This window comes from Hipposideros armiger, unplaced genomic scaffold (genome assembly GCF_001890085.2).
Source record: "Hipposideros armiger isolate ML-2016 unplaced genomic scaffold, ASM189008v1 scaffold_955, whole genome shotgun sequence".
Classification (NCBI taxonomy): Eukaryota; Metazoa; Chordata; class Mammalia; order Chiroptera; family Hipposideridae; genus Hipposideros; species Hipposideros armiger.
The window spans coordinates 358578-374142 of NW_017732305.1; the positions used below are offsets into that span (position 1 = coordinate 358578).

The 15565-nt window shown below is 53.0% G+C and overlaps 1 long non-coding RNA gene across 1 annotated transcript; it reads right to left on the reverse strand.

Moving 5' to 3' along the window:
- Positions 1 to 10529: 10529 nt before the first annotated feature.
- On the reverse strand, positions 10530 to 13910 carry LOC109375460 (uncharacterized). The gene is made up of 3 exons (XR_002122587.1): positions 13460 to 13910; positions 13099 to 13213; positions 10530 to 11786 (listed from the first exon to the last, which is right to left on the reverse strand). It is a non-coding gene; the product is annotated as an uncharacterized LOC109375460 (long non-coding RNA).
- Positions 13911 to 15565: the final 1655 nt, after the last annotated feature.

Here is a 15565-nt window from a genome sequence, read left to right on the forward strand (position 1 = left end):
ACGAGCTTGCCTCCCATGCAGAAGCAATTCATGTCAGCAACGAAACTAAGAGAGTTGCCTCCTCGCCTTTCAAAGTTTCCACACAATTCAACTAACTTCATAATTTTCAGAGACTAGCTGACACGGTTAGTGTCTCAACAGCACGGGTACAGAGATCGATGGCTGTTTTCTCACCTTGACACATTCCTACTTCTCTGCCTTCCTGCCTACTCGCGTCCATGCGCACAGGACTCTACATTACTTTCATTGTTGTCACTGCGTTTCCATTTCACGGCTTATTGGGTTTTCTCATCTGGACCAGCATAGGTCCTGGAATACAGACGCGGGTGCCAGAGGCACCCCCACCACCATCCCCATCGCTCCAGAGTGGGTGTCGTGGATGGGGGTCTGAAGTGTGACTGCTCTGCTTTCTGACCTGGCCCCGAAGCCGTGTCATGCCACCGGAAGTGATCACATGGCCTCAAAGGGAGTCCGCGGGCTGCCCACCAGCACTCAACCACTCAGCGTCTGAAGTTCTCTCGCGACCCGTTGTCGGTGCAAAGCAGCCGGACAGAGCACACGTTGTCACAAAACCATTTCAGTGTCCCAGCTTCTAGTCCATGATCATTTTTACCTCCGCATCCCCTCCAATCATTAACAAATAAAGTGCAGCTTTAACGTAGTTGCAAACCACCTGGCTCGTGGTTCATTTTAATTATCCAACCTGTAATAATTAATGTCAGGTTCTCATCAGTATGAGAAAAACAGTGAAAAAGCTACCATTTGGGTTCACAATGCCACACGGCCTTCGCACATGATGCTGACCTTTTAACTCATTTCATATCTCATGAGTGTCTGCTTTTGGTTCTGTTTTTGTCTCACAGTCCCTGCCAGCTGTCATGGCCTTCTTCTGTCTCTCTGTGTCCTCTTCTTATCAGCCACTGGATGTGGCCCCCACACTGATCCTGTCGAACCTCTTCTTATTTTAATCACATCTTCAAAGACCATATTTCCAGATAAGGTCTCGTTCTGAGGGGCCAGGTGGACTGTCTTTTTGGAAGACCTCATTCAGCCATGACAAGGACTGAGGACCAGAAAGCGACAGAGGCTCTCCGCGCTGTGGACACTGCGGAAGACGTGACCCAGGGGGCCCGAGGAGGTGCGGCTCTGCACATCCTTAACTTTGATTTTCTTCTCAATGTCTGTGGGTTGCGTTTTTTTGAGTCTCCACCTCCCCCATTTCATTCTACATGCAATTGCCTCCCTGTGGGCTCCAGGTGTAAGCCAGTCACCGCACTGCATTCCCCAGCCAGGGTCAGAGCTGTGATTCTGACCTGCCATCTTGGGTCCAGGATATCCGGACACATATTTGGTAAACCGGGTTTGTCAGACCTACAGCCATTCCAGCAACCCTTGCAGTGCTCGGTGGCCCTAAAGGGACACTCATTTCCTCCCGTCCATTTTGATTGCCCTTAATCCCAGTGATTAAGGCTGGGGAAAGTACCACAGAATGGTGTCAGCGAGGAGGAGGGGGCTTGAAATTCTAAAATCGAGGTTTGGGGGTTCAAATCTTAAAACGAGGCCATTGTCTGTGTTTCTGATCGCGCCTGAGAATTATTATAAAATATGCATGTTAGCAGCACTTAATGAGGCGCTAACATTTTTTACTTATAAGCTGGGATCATGGAATGTTTACAGTGGAAGCAAACCTTGGCCCTCCTCCTGGATAACGATTCCATTATAGAGGAAAACTGAGGCCCACACGGTGAGTGACTGGCCCGAGGTCCAGGCAAAGGCAGAACAGCGTGAGGCGTCCTGGCACGCCCAGTTTGGGGTTCTTTCCGCTAGGGGCGTGGGTTTTAAAATACGGTCAATGCAAGGGTAGGTGACACCCTGATGGAGGAGGAAGTTGTGCAGGATAAGACCACACCGTGAGAGCGAGCGGAGAGGAGGGGTGAGCGGAGACGGCGGGTCTGGTGCAGGAGTTTCTGGGGCCCTCACCCCGGCTTTTCCTGAAGCCCAAAGAAAGGAGATCTTTGGGGACATGCTTGCATGTACACCTGACCTCCTTCAAAAAAAGAAGACCGTTTCATGCCACTGTTATATCCTGTGGATTGAATTTGGGTGCATGACACTCTGCCCTTTTCCCGTTGACACACATTTATCTGTCAGGAAATGCTGCCCTCCCTGTCTGGCTGGCCACGCAAATCTCACATGCAGCTCTGAGTTTTCATGCTTGGCCATTCCAGCTTGTTCATTACTCTCAACTCAAATGTAAGGGGGAAGCCTTGGGCTGGACTTCAGTAATGCATCACCTAGAAACAGCGCTAATGTCGTGCATTAGAAGAGGCGACATTTAAAGAAAGGGACCGCTGTTTCCCCGAATGTGACCAGCCAGCACTGCATGTATTCAGTCTCCAACGGCAAGATTTTCTTCTGAAACCTGGGTTCAGCTAAGCGGTGATTATGTTGCAGATCAGCACGCCTACCCCCCCCCCCGCTGCCATGATACCCAGGACCCACGGACAGTTACAGGTGGACGCCAGATCTAGGGGAGGCTCATCCAGTACATGGGGGAAGGGGGGGGGTCTCAATTGATAGCAAAATGTTGCTGACATCAAAATAACACTGAGCCGGTGTGGCGACCTAGACTCTGAGCCTTGCCCTGGTGAGAAACATTCCCAGATTTCAAACTAGGTTCCCCAGCACCCCGCCTGCAAGTTCCTTATCAGCGGTGTCTCTTCTCGGTGATCCTGTCAGAGGGCTACAGTCCCCTGGGGACACCAGAGCCAATTACCCATGATCCTCTGAAAACTCCTTCCTCCTTGAGGAGCTGTGGATAGAAAACCGCTTTTCCTGACTGAAACGCCTGTGAGTTCAAGTCTGTTTTCTCAAAACCCCAAATTGCTCTGATGAAGAAACGATCTCCGGCGTCAGGAAGCAGAGATGTTACTGCTGCATCTTTCCACTGTAGGCTCGGACAGACGTTTCACTCTACCGAAAAATCAAAATTAAAAAAAAAAAAAAGCACATGCTCTTCGCTACTTTGAGCGACGTGAGTCTGTGCAAGGCTCCCAGTGTCAGAAGCCATTACCATGCGTCTGGACACCCATCAAAGGATCATTTCAAGTGTTCTTGTGAAGTCTTTTATTTATTTATTTATTTTTAGCTGAGCCATCCTGCTACCTGTTGGCAGCTCAGCGGCTGCTCAGCTCGGGCTGGACTCGAACCGCTGTTGCTCAGAGCTCAAACTCTTGAGCGAGCTCTTAACCAACTGAGCCACTCGGCCGGCCCCTCTTGTGAAGTCTTTTAAAGTTGCTCTTGAAAATATGGTGTGGAGTGCTTTTTTGTTTGTTTTTGCCCCATCCAAGGTGGGTATGGTCTAGAACAGCAGTTCTCAACCTTCCTAATGCCGACCCCTTAATACAGTTCCTCATGTTGTGGTGACCCCCAACCATAAAATTATTTTCGTTGCTACTCTATAACTGTAATTTTGCTACTGTTATGAATCGTGATGTAAATATCTTTTTGTTTTCCGATGGTCTTAGGCGACCCCTGTGAAAGGGTCATTCGATCCCCAAAGAGGTCGTGACCCACAGGTTGAGAAACGCTGGTCTAGAAGAGAATGATTTGAGTTTCAGCACTTATTGGGGCCGCTAGCCACCCGGTCATGGTGCTGGCGGGTGAATAGCCAGAGCAATACGTGTGTCCCCGAAACCTTGACAATGGTGGAGGGGGCGACAGGCTTGGGGAAAGGGAACTCAAAGGGCCGCCATCCACTGATCCAAGCTGTTTGCTCCTGCACGTGGCATGGAGTGTTGGTTCCCTACCCAAAGTCCATTCACCCCTCAGAGTGGGCGATCCCATCCATCCCAGCGCAGGTTAAATCCAGAACCATCTCAGCCAACCGCGGCTTCCTTTCCCCTGTCAGTGATTGGCTTAGGAGCGGGCATGCGACCGAATTCTGACCAATGAGGTGTGAGAGAAAATGTGCTGGGAAGACCCTGGGAAAAGCCCCCTTGCTGATAAAAGAAACACACAGAACATTGCTGGGTCATGATGGAAACCCTGGGACTTCAACTGCCACCTTGCCAAAGTCAAGAGACCCGGCCTCAGGCCAAGCTCATAGGCTGAAGACAGAGAAACAGAAAGCAAGGAAGTTTACTTTCAGCTGCTGTAAATGAACCTTCTCTGCAACTTCCACTCCTTAGGGCTTTTTGAGATGCTAGATTTTCCCGATCATTTAGCTCCTCTAGCTGACTGCACTGAGAAGGTGACAGGTGGGGGGCTGAAGGACGGCTTTGCTGTCACCGAGTAAACACAGCAGTGAGCAGGAATCCCCCTGACTTCTCTAAAGCCACATGGTGAGGAAACCACTCCTCTATCCTCCAGGAGGCCCCCCCCCCTAAATTCCGTCTTGGCCCTTTGCTGTGACATACGGACCGACCATGATACTTCTGTCCCAGTGTCCCACAGCCCGTCCCATCCCTGGGGTGAGAAGGCAGCTGTGGGGGAGTGGGGGAGGCTGGCACCCACTGACCTTAGCTTCTTTCTCCCCAAGTATATTCATCCTCCGCTTATCAGATTCCATATTTTATCCTACGAAATGCATGTGTGGTCCCGAAAGCTCCTTAAACACTAACTGTTTGTGTTTCCTCCACTTGGGGGAAGAAATCTTGCTGTGATGAAATTGAGGCTGTTATGGGCACCCAGAGACTCTGCCTCCAATCCCCAACATAGCTTCTTAAGCATAAAACTCTAAATATGAAGTGTCTGGTACCTTAATTTTAAATAACAGAGCCTTGCGAAGGATGCCCTAAGGATTTAAAAATACTTGAGGAACCTACTTAAGCCCATCTTTCAGCAAGTTTTATGACACAGCTGGTTTAATTCTGAAGACACAGTCTGTGCAGCCACCGTTGTTATCAGGACAGATTGTCCGGGCTCGGCAAAAGGAAATGCAGACGCCCGAAAATATGTACTCAACTTTGTCGTTTGGCACAAACTGTCAAAGTCGAATTCATTTCCCTGTTTTTTAAAAACCAGTAACTGCTTAACAGGTACAGGGTTGGGGGGGAGCGGGGAAGCGGCAGGGAGGGCAACCAAAGCTTTCAGGAACTAGTGGTGGCTTCACACCACTGTGACTGGACTTGATGTCATGGAATTGGTCACTTTAAAATGGCTAAAACGGTAGATTCTGTGTGGCGTGGATTTGACTGCAATAGATAAATCAATGAAACATCAGGTGCTGAAAAGAACTGCAACCTTTTTCCACGAAGACAGGTCTCCATTCGTTGGTCCAGCCACCAATCCATGCGTGTGGGACACCCGCCCACGCCGGGCAGGCGCTGTGCCAGAGCCCAGGGACGCAGAGGTCTCTCCATGGCCAGTCCCCCCAGGTCCCAGTGCGGGAGACAGACAGTGAGCGATTAGAGTACAGATGGCAGTTTCAGGGGCTGTGACGAGCAGGGAAGATGGTCCAACCAGGTGAGTGTAAGGAGTGATGGGGCGTGGGGGCCGCCGCAGGGAGGGCGGGGGCGGGCTCTCCATCACGGCCACTCTGGCTTCCTTCCAACCGGCAGTGGGATGCGCCCCAGGTGGGTTCTTGGGCAGAGAGAGCCCCAGGTGGAAGGCCCTGAGTGGAGAACCGCCAGGTGTTTTCCAGAAATGCGCAGAAGGCCTGTGTGGCTGGAGTGAAGGGGAACAAAAGTGTGTGAGGCGGGGCGGGAGAGGCAGGGCCCGTCCAAGGAGACTTAGGTCCTTCTTTCATTGGAAGGGCGGCCGAACGGTGGACGGAGGGCTCCCCTCCCCGCCTCGCTGAGCCCCACGCCTGCTGAAGCCGTTCCTGCCTCCTCCCACGGCCCACACGGGTCTCGTCCTGTTCACGCAAGGTCCAGCCTCGCACCCCGGCTGTGTGTTACAGTGAGCTGGGGAGCTTCCAGCAGTGTTCACGCCTGGACCCCAGGGCAGACCACGCATCCAGGGCCTCTGGGGCGTGTTCTGGGCGGTGGCTCCCTAGATGGTCTAAGGTGCCACTGGGGTTTGCCCGCTGTCATTTCATCATGAGCTTCTATGGTCCCTCTGCGGGAAAACACGCATATTTAACTCTTTGGGTAATTCATTTTAATCCCCCAAAGTAACTGGAGGTTCAGGATCCCCCAGTGCGGGGCAGATTTGTGGGGGGAAGTTTTGGACATCCCGGAGATACTAGTAGGGAATTCATTATCGGCACCTGGTGTGCATGGTTGGGCTACGTTCTCCGAGGGCTTTGTGAGGGCATGTCCAGGCAGGGTGGGCGGGCAAAGCCATTCACTGCTCATCACACATTGAATGGGGAGGCCAGGTGAGCGGTCTCCCACCAGAATGTGCCTCTGCCTCTGCACTGTACTGTCCGTGGGCTCCAGGGGGCGCTGTCCCCCGTATTCCGTCCACATGGTGCTCCCAGAGCTGCGGGAGAATCCGTTTAATCCTCACCAAGCAACGGCCTAGATCCTCTGCCACCCTCACTTTGCATCTGGGGACACAGAGGCACAGAGAAGGCCAGCACCTTGCAAAGGTCACACAGCGGAGCACTGTTTTGGTCCCAGACGGTGTGGCCGCAGCGTTCATGCCCCGAGTCGCTTCAGCAACACTGCCTCATCCTGGCTGCCCCAGGCCCCCTGAGAGGGCAACCCAATGCCAGGGAAAAGCCGGCCTCTCTTCTGCCTGAGCGTCAGGTCCCGCCCAACAGAAACACGTGGACTTCACAGAACTCAACTTTTCTTGCTCACTGGTTGGTGAGACTGAAATGCTTTTCTGCTCCCATTACAGATCATCAGGTGGCCCCAGAAGGAAAGCAGCTGCCGCTGAGGACCTGGCCGCCCCGAGTCCATCCCCCAGGGCTCCTCTCCTCTGGTTCCTCCCCTTCTTTCTGATGCTTCTTCCTCAATCTCATGGTCACCGCTGCTTAGTGGCCATGAGGACCTGTCTCTGTCAGTGAATCCTCCCAGGAGCTTACAAGGTCAAAATTAAGACCATCCTGTTTACAGAAGGGGAAACTGGAGGGTTTTGACAAAGGGGAACCTGCCCGAAGCTGTCACAGTGACGCCAGGATGGCACTGCGACCATGAGTGGTCTTAGCCAGAGCCCTCACTCTCCTCCACTTTCCCCCATCGTCCCCCGTTCTTTGCATTCTCCTCCACTTGGGATGAACACGTCTGTTCTCATCTGTTAGCGAGGGAAGCCAAGGCGCAGTTAGGGCCAGACGAGGAGGAGGAGGAAGACGGAGTTAAAATCACTTCTGCTTGTGAGCTGATGACGAGACTCTTCCGGCCACCCTGCAGCTGCGGTTCCAAAAGGCAGCTCCAGCCCACACCTCCGGCACGCGCGTTTCGCAGCAATCACGCACCGTCTATTTATTCTGCCTGCTGACATCGACACGCCCTGCCCACTTCATACTCATGACTAAAGGCACTCTGGGCAGAAGCATCACGGACACCTCCTGGGGTCCCGACCACCGCCCCCACCTCGGTCCTGGGAAGTCTGTCTGCCTCTCTACCTGGAATAGGCGTGGCTGCAGGCCGCTGCTGGAGGGGGATCTTGACCTTGAAGCTGTAGTGGACACCTGTGGTTTGGCCCGTCTGCCGAAACCTGGCCCCTCCATGGTCAGCCCAATGAGGGCCGCCGGGAAGCTGACCTGCTCACGGTTCCAGATGCTGACATGACCCACCGCCCAGCCACAGAGCTGGGGTCAGTAATGGGTCAGCAATGACCCGAAGTGGGGCCATAAGCACTTCCTTGGGAATTCCAGTCTAGCGGGGAGGCTATGAGAACAGTTCCCCACTTCTGGGCTTGTCGGCTGACGGGTTATGAGCCTGTAGGTCTGGTTCCCGTCCAGTCTGCAAGACCCCACTTACACACATGGATGCTTGCTGTGTGGGGCGCGGGCATCTGTCGGGACCAGCTCTCCTCTGCAGGGTCACCTGCCGGAATCGTTTCTTTCCCACTCAGTCAGAGCCAAGACCATACACAAGGCTCCACGCCTTGGGGATGTGTATCATGCCTATTTCTGTTTCTCTCCCGTCCTCAATTAAATGGGATTTCCCAGGGCCGGCCGAGTGGCTCAGTTGGTAAAGAGCTCACTCAAGAGTTTCAGCTCTGAGCAACAGCGGTTCGAGTCCCGGCCTGAGCTGAGCAGCCGCTGAGCTGCCAGCAGGTGGGAGGATGGCTCAGCTAAAAAAAAAAAGACAAATGGCATTTCCCATCGTCCTTTGCCGTGCACTGTGGCCATGGCAGGAGGCTACGTACCACGCTTTCAGGTATTTTGTTCAGTTTTACTCCACGTTTTAAAAGCTGGTGGCTGCACGTTTCATCAGTTATGGCCTCCTAGTGGGTCACAACCCACCATTTAAAAATGCTGGACCTGATCATGCCTTAACACAGGCCCCAGACGCTCTGCATCCCTGGACAGATGGGACGTGACAATGGACTCAGTCATAAGACGTCAGTGTTTCTAAGAAAGTAGATACAGCCCTTGCCTCCTCTTTTTTCTTCAAGGGTCAAGAGGAGGGATCTCTTTTGTAATCTGTTTGCACCACTCAAGGCCCTTTCGCAGGAGGGAATGACGGCAGCATGAGTGATCATAAACTCCCTTCGCAGCTACGCTCACACCTGGCTGGGGGCTGTATACCTGCCTGACCTGCACACTTGGTTCCTCCGACGGGACGCTTTGGGCTGGATTTTTCTCCGTCTGTTTGGCTCCTGTACGTATGTACATCTTAGCTGATCCTGCACGGGGAGGGTGGGCAGCTGTGCATCCGTGGGCATCCTGCCCTCAGCATCCAGCTGGCTCTGGCCAGCGGGAGGCACAGCGAGAGACTGGATGGCAGCAGGCCTAGCATGACCTCCAGTTCCCTTCCTGCGAGGTCTTCCTGGCCAGGCTGCAGCCCTCTGCCACAGGCCACATCTCCTATCTAATGACCTTATCCATGTGACCAGGGGAAATAAAAGATACAATAAATCATCCTTTCCTCCCCCCCATACCCCCAATTCTGCCTTCAGATCCTGTGGCGGGTTGAATAGTGCCCCCAACATATGTCCACCCAGAACCTCAGGACATAACCTTATTTGGAAATAGGGCCTTTGCAAAGGTAGTTAAGGTAACAGTGGGGATGAGGTCACACTGGATGGGCGGGGCCCTGACCCAGTGAGAGTGACCTCACAAGAGACAGAAAGGGTGCACAGACACAGCGGCGTCACTCAGCAGCTAACACCAAGCAAGTCTCGGGGCCACCAGAGGCTGGAGGGGAAAGGCAGGCTCCAACCCTAGAGTTTGCAGGGAGCACGGCCCTGCCCGCATCTCCACTTTGGACTTCTAGCCTCTAGAACTGTGCGAGAATAAATAAACTCCTATGTTTTAGGCCCCCACGTGTGTGGCCATTTGTTACCACAGCTCTAGGACCCCGCACAGAACCCGCCTGACGAGTGACAGACAGCCTCTCTTTGTACTGTGTCTGCATTTCCCATGAAACACACCCAAACCTTTTCCTCCTCAAGTGACAGGGATGAAGAGAATTCCATTTCTCCAGGGACACAGGTGGTGAGCCCCCAAAACACACCAGCACTCCTTCCTCCTGGTTTCCACCGAGTCTGCCCCACAGGGCCCGCGCTCTGGAGGGAGGATAGGCTGGCTGACAGCAGTGACACGTCTGCAGGAAGACCTGCCTCCGGCTTCTGTTTACCAGGATTCCAAAGCGTCCTTTTGTCTGTTTGTCATGACCTCACCTCAGGCTGCCTCGCTTCCTTCCGGCGCCCAAACCAACACGCCCAAACCAATACGCCTCTCTGCAGACGCGACCTCACACGCGCCATTGCAGGAAGAGCAGTGCATCAAAGGAACCACAAGTCTCACCCACCAGTGTGCCAAGGCTGTTCACAGGTGCATGCCTTTCCACCCCGGCAGAAACACGGATGTAGAAAGAGTCACTCGCTCACAAGTTTTTCACGAGTACTTTCCGGCAGCAATTTCCCTCAGGGTCCTTGTTTCAACAAGATCACCCAGTCGGAGCCAGAAAAATCTCATAGACCCACAGGTTTTTATTTTGTTGTTGTTGTTGTTTATTTATTTATTTATTTATTTATTTTTGTAAAAGATTTTTATTGGGGAATTGGGGGATGGGAACAGCGCTGGGGAATTGGGGGAAGGGGAACAGACAAGTTGCTGTCCTTTTGTTCTTCAGTCTAGTTGTGGAGGACGTTGCTTCACTGGCCCAAGTTGGCACCATCATTGCGCTCTTCCCAGGCGAGGCACATCAGTCGCCGGCTTCTGGACGGCCGCTCACTGCGGCTGCTGGCCGCTCACGCTGGCTACTGGCTACACACGGTAGCCCATGGCAACCCGCTGCAGCAGGGGCTGCAGCCTACACCGTTGCCGGCGATTCATGGCAGCCCAGCTCCAGGTTGAGCTGTTGTTCAGCATCTTAGCTGTGGAGGGCAGTGTCACTGGTCCTCATATGTGGGATCCGAACCGGGGCCCTCTGGCATCCCAAGCCAGTTCTTAACCATCACGCCACTTGGCCAGCCCTGTTGTTGTTTTTTAAAGCTTAGTTCATGTTTTAAAGAAATTGGCCAACACTTACACATCAGGATATTTTACACACATTTCAGTCAGTTTAGTGACACGGGATCTCCACTCGCACATGGCAGCCATCGGCCAGGGTCAAACACTGGCCACCTTTAAACCTGGGTGGTGTGTGTCGTTTTGCCACACTCCCCACCTCTTCTTACTGCCTGACACCTGCTCTAGTTGACTCAGCCCCGTGGGTCCCTCCAGACCTGTGTTTCCAGACTCCGAGCAGTGGCTGCTTTATTAACTTCTTATTCAACAACTGTGTTGAGCATGTAATTTGGGCCAAATATGGTGCTAAGCACTGGGGCTACAGGAGTGAACAAGCGCCACAGTCCCTGCCATCAGGGGGCGTTCCTTCAAGCAGATGACCGAGGTCCTAGCATCACATGACCGGGAACAAAATTCACTGTTGGCAATGCCGCTGCAGAGATTCGGGACTTGGCCAGTGGGTTTGTCGTGTGTTCGTGTCCACATCGGCGGCAGGTGGGAGGTTGCAGTCATGCTGCAGAGTGACGGTCCAGGTTCCCTTGTCTCTGAGGTTCTTGCCCATCTCAGGAATGGTCCACCGCCTGCCTGAATCCCCATCACCCTCTGTCCCTTCCGGACTCCCGGTGACACCGCATCTGGTCACTCAGGATCTTGGCTATCCTGAAAAAGGATGTGGCTTCTGAACCTGTCATCTTCGCCGACCCCCAGCGTCTACAAACTTACACTCTGTTCATTGTCTAATCAGAGGGTTTGCTACGAACGTACCTACCATTCGCAGATAGTTCTTTGATTTATTTGAAGGAATAACCTTTTTTAAGGTGAGCCAATGGCTATTTTAGACGAGTGTCTTACGTGTGAACGGAAATTGGCCTGGTCATCTCAGGACCCGGTGCTGCCTGGCAACCACAGGGACATTCCTGGTGAGATCTGAACTGGCTGGTACACGGAAGGCAAGGAGGGATGGAAGCGAGAAGCCACTGTGGATACGTGGTGGTGGTGGTTTTAATAATCAGGGACGTCCACCCATGGCTTGTCTTGAGTGCCACATGACCAGGGCACCTGGGCTCTGCCCTCCAGAATCTTCTAGTTCATCGAGGCCTCCGCAGGGTCAGACATGGTCAATGTCCAGATGGCCTCTTTTCACTGTCCCAGGGCCAGCTCTAGGGTCAGCCTGGGTCATACTCACTCCATGACCTCCTCGACACCGTAACTCCTGCATCATGATGGAAACACAGAACATTTCCAAAAGGGGTTTCCTTCACTAGAGATCTCATGTGGGAGCAGCACTGGAGCTTGCATGTCTCCATTCCAATTGGATCTTCAAAACAATGCTGTGAACAGCACCAGGGCCAGTGACATCATGACTGCAGGTAAAATCCAGCCGGGAAGGTAGACACAAAGGTACAGGTGTGGCCTCCCCGTCCAGGTACACACAGGATTTCTACCTTGGTCCGAGGTGAGCTTTTCTCTTCACACCCCACCCCCTAAATGTGTCCGAACCCTCCACCCCCGCTCATGGTGTGTGTCTGTCTCTGAGGCTGTTGGGTGGGGAGTCACCTGTAGGTGTCAGGGCTGCAGCAGGGGGTCCCCATTCAAGCACGGCTGAGCATGAAGTCACTGTCATACAGCAGCTGACTTAGGGCCCCTCTTCCTGTGTCGGGGAGCCCTGCCCAGACCTTTAATTCTTTCCCTTCTACTCTCAGTCACCCCTGCCTCCTACCCGTAGCCCTAGTCTTGTCCAGTCTTTGGGGACAAAAAAGCCACCCCACCAGCAAACATCTGGAATATTCTGTTGCAGCCAGGCTCAGTGTGGGCCCTGCCTAACTTCTCTTGGGGGGATCCCCTTTGGCCGTGCCATGTGTCCTACCATTCAGAAGGGCCACGAGGGATGGCCCTATGCCCAGCACCAGGTGCCCTGTTGGCCTGAGATGTGAGATGCTATCCGCTCAGCCCCCACAGGTGCACACCCAGCCACACATAGGGTGGACCTCTGACCTGTGGATACGGGAGCCAGGGGATAAAGCCTTCTTGCTCTCTCCCTCACCAGGGCCTGGTGAGACCCCCTCCTTCCCACACCCTCTCAGAAGCCCAGCCCACAAGGTGGAGTGATCTGTCCTGCTGAGTGATGGGCAAAGACCCTGCCCTCTCTCCCCTCCCCTGCCCCTCACTCTTGGCCCCTGATTTGCACAGCCTAATAAAGGAAGCCTGCTGAGACATCATGGCAGCCTTGCTCACTGGATGTTTTTGTTGGTGGGCCTGGCACCCAGAGTCTAGTTTGACGTCTGCTCGTTTGACCCTCCCCAGATAAAAGCCCAAACCTCATAGCAAGGTATGGTAATTTTCTATTGCAGCCATAACAAATACAAGCAACACAGCAGCTTGCAACATCCCCCACTGGTCAGCTCCTAGTGCTGGAGGTCAGAAGCCCAGGTGAGCTCAGCTGGGTTCCAAATTGAGGGTCCCGCAAGCCTGAAACCAAGGTGTCAGCCAGGCTGGACTCACATCTGGAGGCTCTGGGGAATTACCTGTTTCCAAGCTCATTCAGGCCATCGGAATTCAGTCCTGTGTGGTTGCAGGACCAGGGTCTCCATCTCCTTGCTGGCTGTCCTCCAGGGTCCAAGCATCACTCACTTTCAGCCCCTAGAGATGACCCACATTGGATTAGGTTAGACCCAACCAAGGCAGCCTCCCTTTTGATTAATGCAAAGCCACCTGAGTAGCAATCAGGATTACACAATTCCATTTATCACATAAACACAACTACAGGTAGATAGCTCATCATATTGACAGCATCTGGGATTAGGACAGGAAGTCTTGGGGGACCACCTCAGAATGCTGCCTACCACAGAAGGCCTTTTGCTTTTCCCCCTTCTCCCTTCCTCCTACCTGGAACACAGACGTGATACCTGGAGGAACAGCAGCCATCTTGCAACCAAGATGCAGACAAATGCCAACAAGGATGCGGAAAAAGAGATTCTGGGTCAGTGTGACCAAACGGAGCCAATGCACAAAGTCTGAAACCCTTCCGTCTTCACTTCTTATAATATGCTTCAAATAAACCCTTGTTTGCTTAAGCTACAATTTGCTTATCTGAGCGTTCTGTGAATCCACCCCCACACCAAACACAATCCTTTCTGCCAAACCGGGACTGGCCCTTTCTGCTTTCCCTAGATGGTTTTCTCGATCAGGGATAGAGTAGGGGGTGAGAGCAGCATCCCAATCCACTTCTTCTTGAATCCTCCTGGGCTCCAGTGGGCTCGGCGATGACACACACGGCCAGGGAAGCAGGCAGACCCCCGTCCTCCGGGACTCCAGCCTCAGCGATGGGCTGAGAGCAGCCCAGGTCCCAGAGCCATCCTCCTGCAGCCCCCTCCGCCCCCCCCTTGGCACATCTGATTCCAAGGGCCAGCTCACAAAGCAAATTGCATCATCTCGTTCCATCCATTTGCTAGCAAGCCTAACGAGGTCAGACAGGTAATGTAATTCCCCCGCGCTGCCGGGCTTGCTGAGTACAATGGAGCTAGATCTGGTTTTTATTTCATAAAGCAGCCTCAGCCCATTGGCTCCACAAGAAGACGTCCCTTTTTATGGGGTGGCAAGGACGGTCACCTTTGGGTCTGTTTGTGTAATAAAATAGGAACCTTTGGTCTTCGCCGGAGCCCAGAGCTTACACCTCTGAAGCATTCCCCCTCCCTGCAGTGCTGGGAGAATCGCCCCTAAGCAATTGGGATCTAGTCTTCTTTACCTATGAGAACAGAGGCTTCCAAATGTCCTGTACCCCAAAGCAAGATACCAGGGGTGAGCCCCTGGAGAACTGCAATTAGTCATCTGAGTGGCTGTCATGAGTTCCACATCGCAAAGCGGTTTAGCCATTATTAATGCAAACCGAGCAAAGCAACAGCGGTTGCATTTGAGGTCCAGGCAGGTTAAACCCACACCTACACCTGAATGCTTACGCTAAAGCCCCATTTTTAATTATGGAAAGACAGAAGGCAACGGAGCCCACATACAAAGGCACCAATAAAATACCTTCTATTTGCCTGCTCAAGTGAATGGAGGCGTAAGTTGGATCTCTGTGGCTATGAATGGCCCGTGTCTGGCAACATTGACCGGACAGATGAATGACCTAATTGAATTCAGTGCCGATAAGAAATTATTAGATGGAGGCGAATTTTGGAGAAGACAGTTGTTGCCAAGTGGGCTTATCAGTTTGGGGTCCCGGTGGCCAACGTTAGACACAGAAGGACTCAGCAGGCTTGCTNCAGTGCCGATAAGAAATTATTAGATGGAGGCGAATTTTGGAGAAGACAGTTGTTGCCAAGTTGTTGCCAGTTTGGGGTCCCGGTGGCCAGCGTTAGACACAGAAGGACTCAGCAGGCTTGCTGCAGAATAGAAGCCTGAGTCTGCAGCCGGGAGCCCGGCCACGTGCTCAAGCATCTCCTGGCTGAATTCTCTGTTCACTCCAAGCACCTTGGTTTAGGCTCATGTCTAGATGTGGGGAGATGGTACAACTCCGTTAAAACCTGAAAATGTCAGCTGTGTGTAAGACATTCTCCTGTGCGTGTCCTCGAGGCAAGTATCCCTCTCCCTCCCGCCGAGAAGGGGAAATAGCAAAAGTGGGCATGGAAATCTGGGCAGACTGGGACTCAAAGTGCGCTCTGTCACCATCCTGTTGTGTGATCTCGGGCAAGTGACTGAACTTCTCTGAGCTTTGGTTTTGTCATCTGTGAAATGGGACAAGTCCTAGCATTGGATGGGGCTGCTCTGCTAGACTAACTGGGATGTTTTGTTTAAAGGTCCCAGCACATGCCAGGTGCTCAGCCCTCTCCCCTCTGACCCCCGCTCCTGGTGATTGTCACGGAACAGTGTTGCCACTGGGGACCCCTAGTTCCTTAATCCCTGAGTCCCAAATAAGCTAGACCACAGGAAATTACATTTCAGGGGTCACAGGTCCTTGGGGTTGTCTCAGGTGATGCTCTCACTGACAGCTGA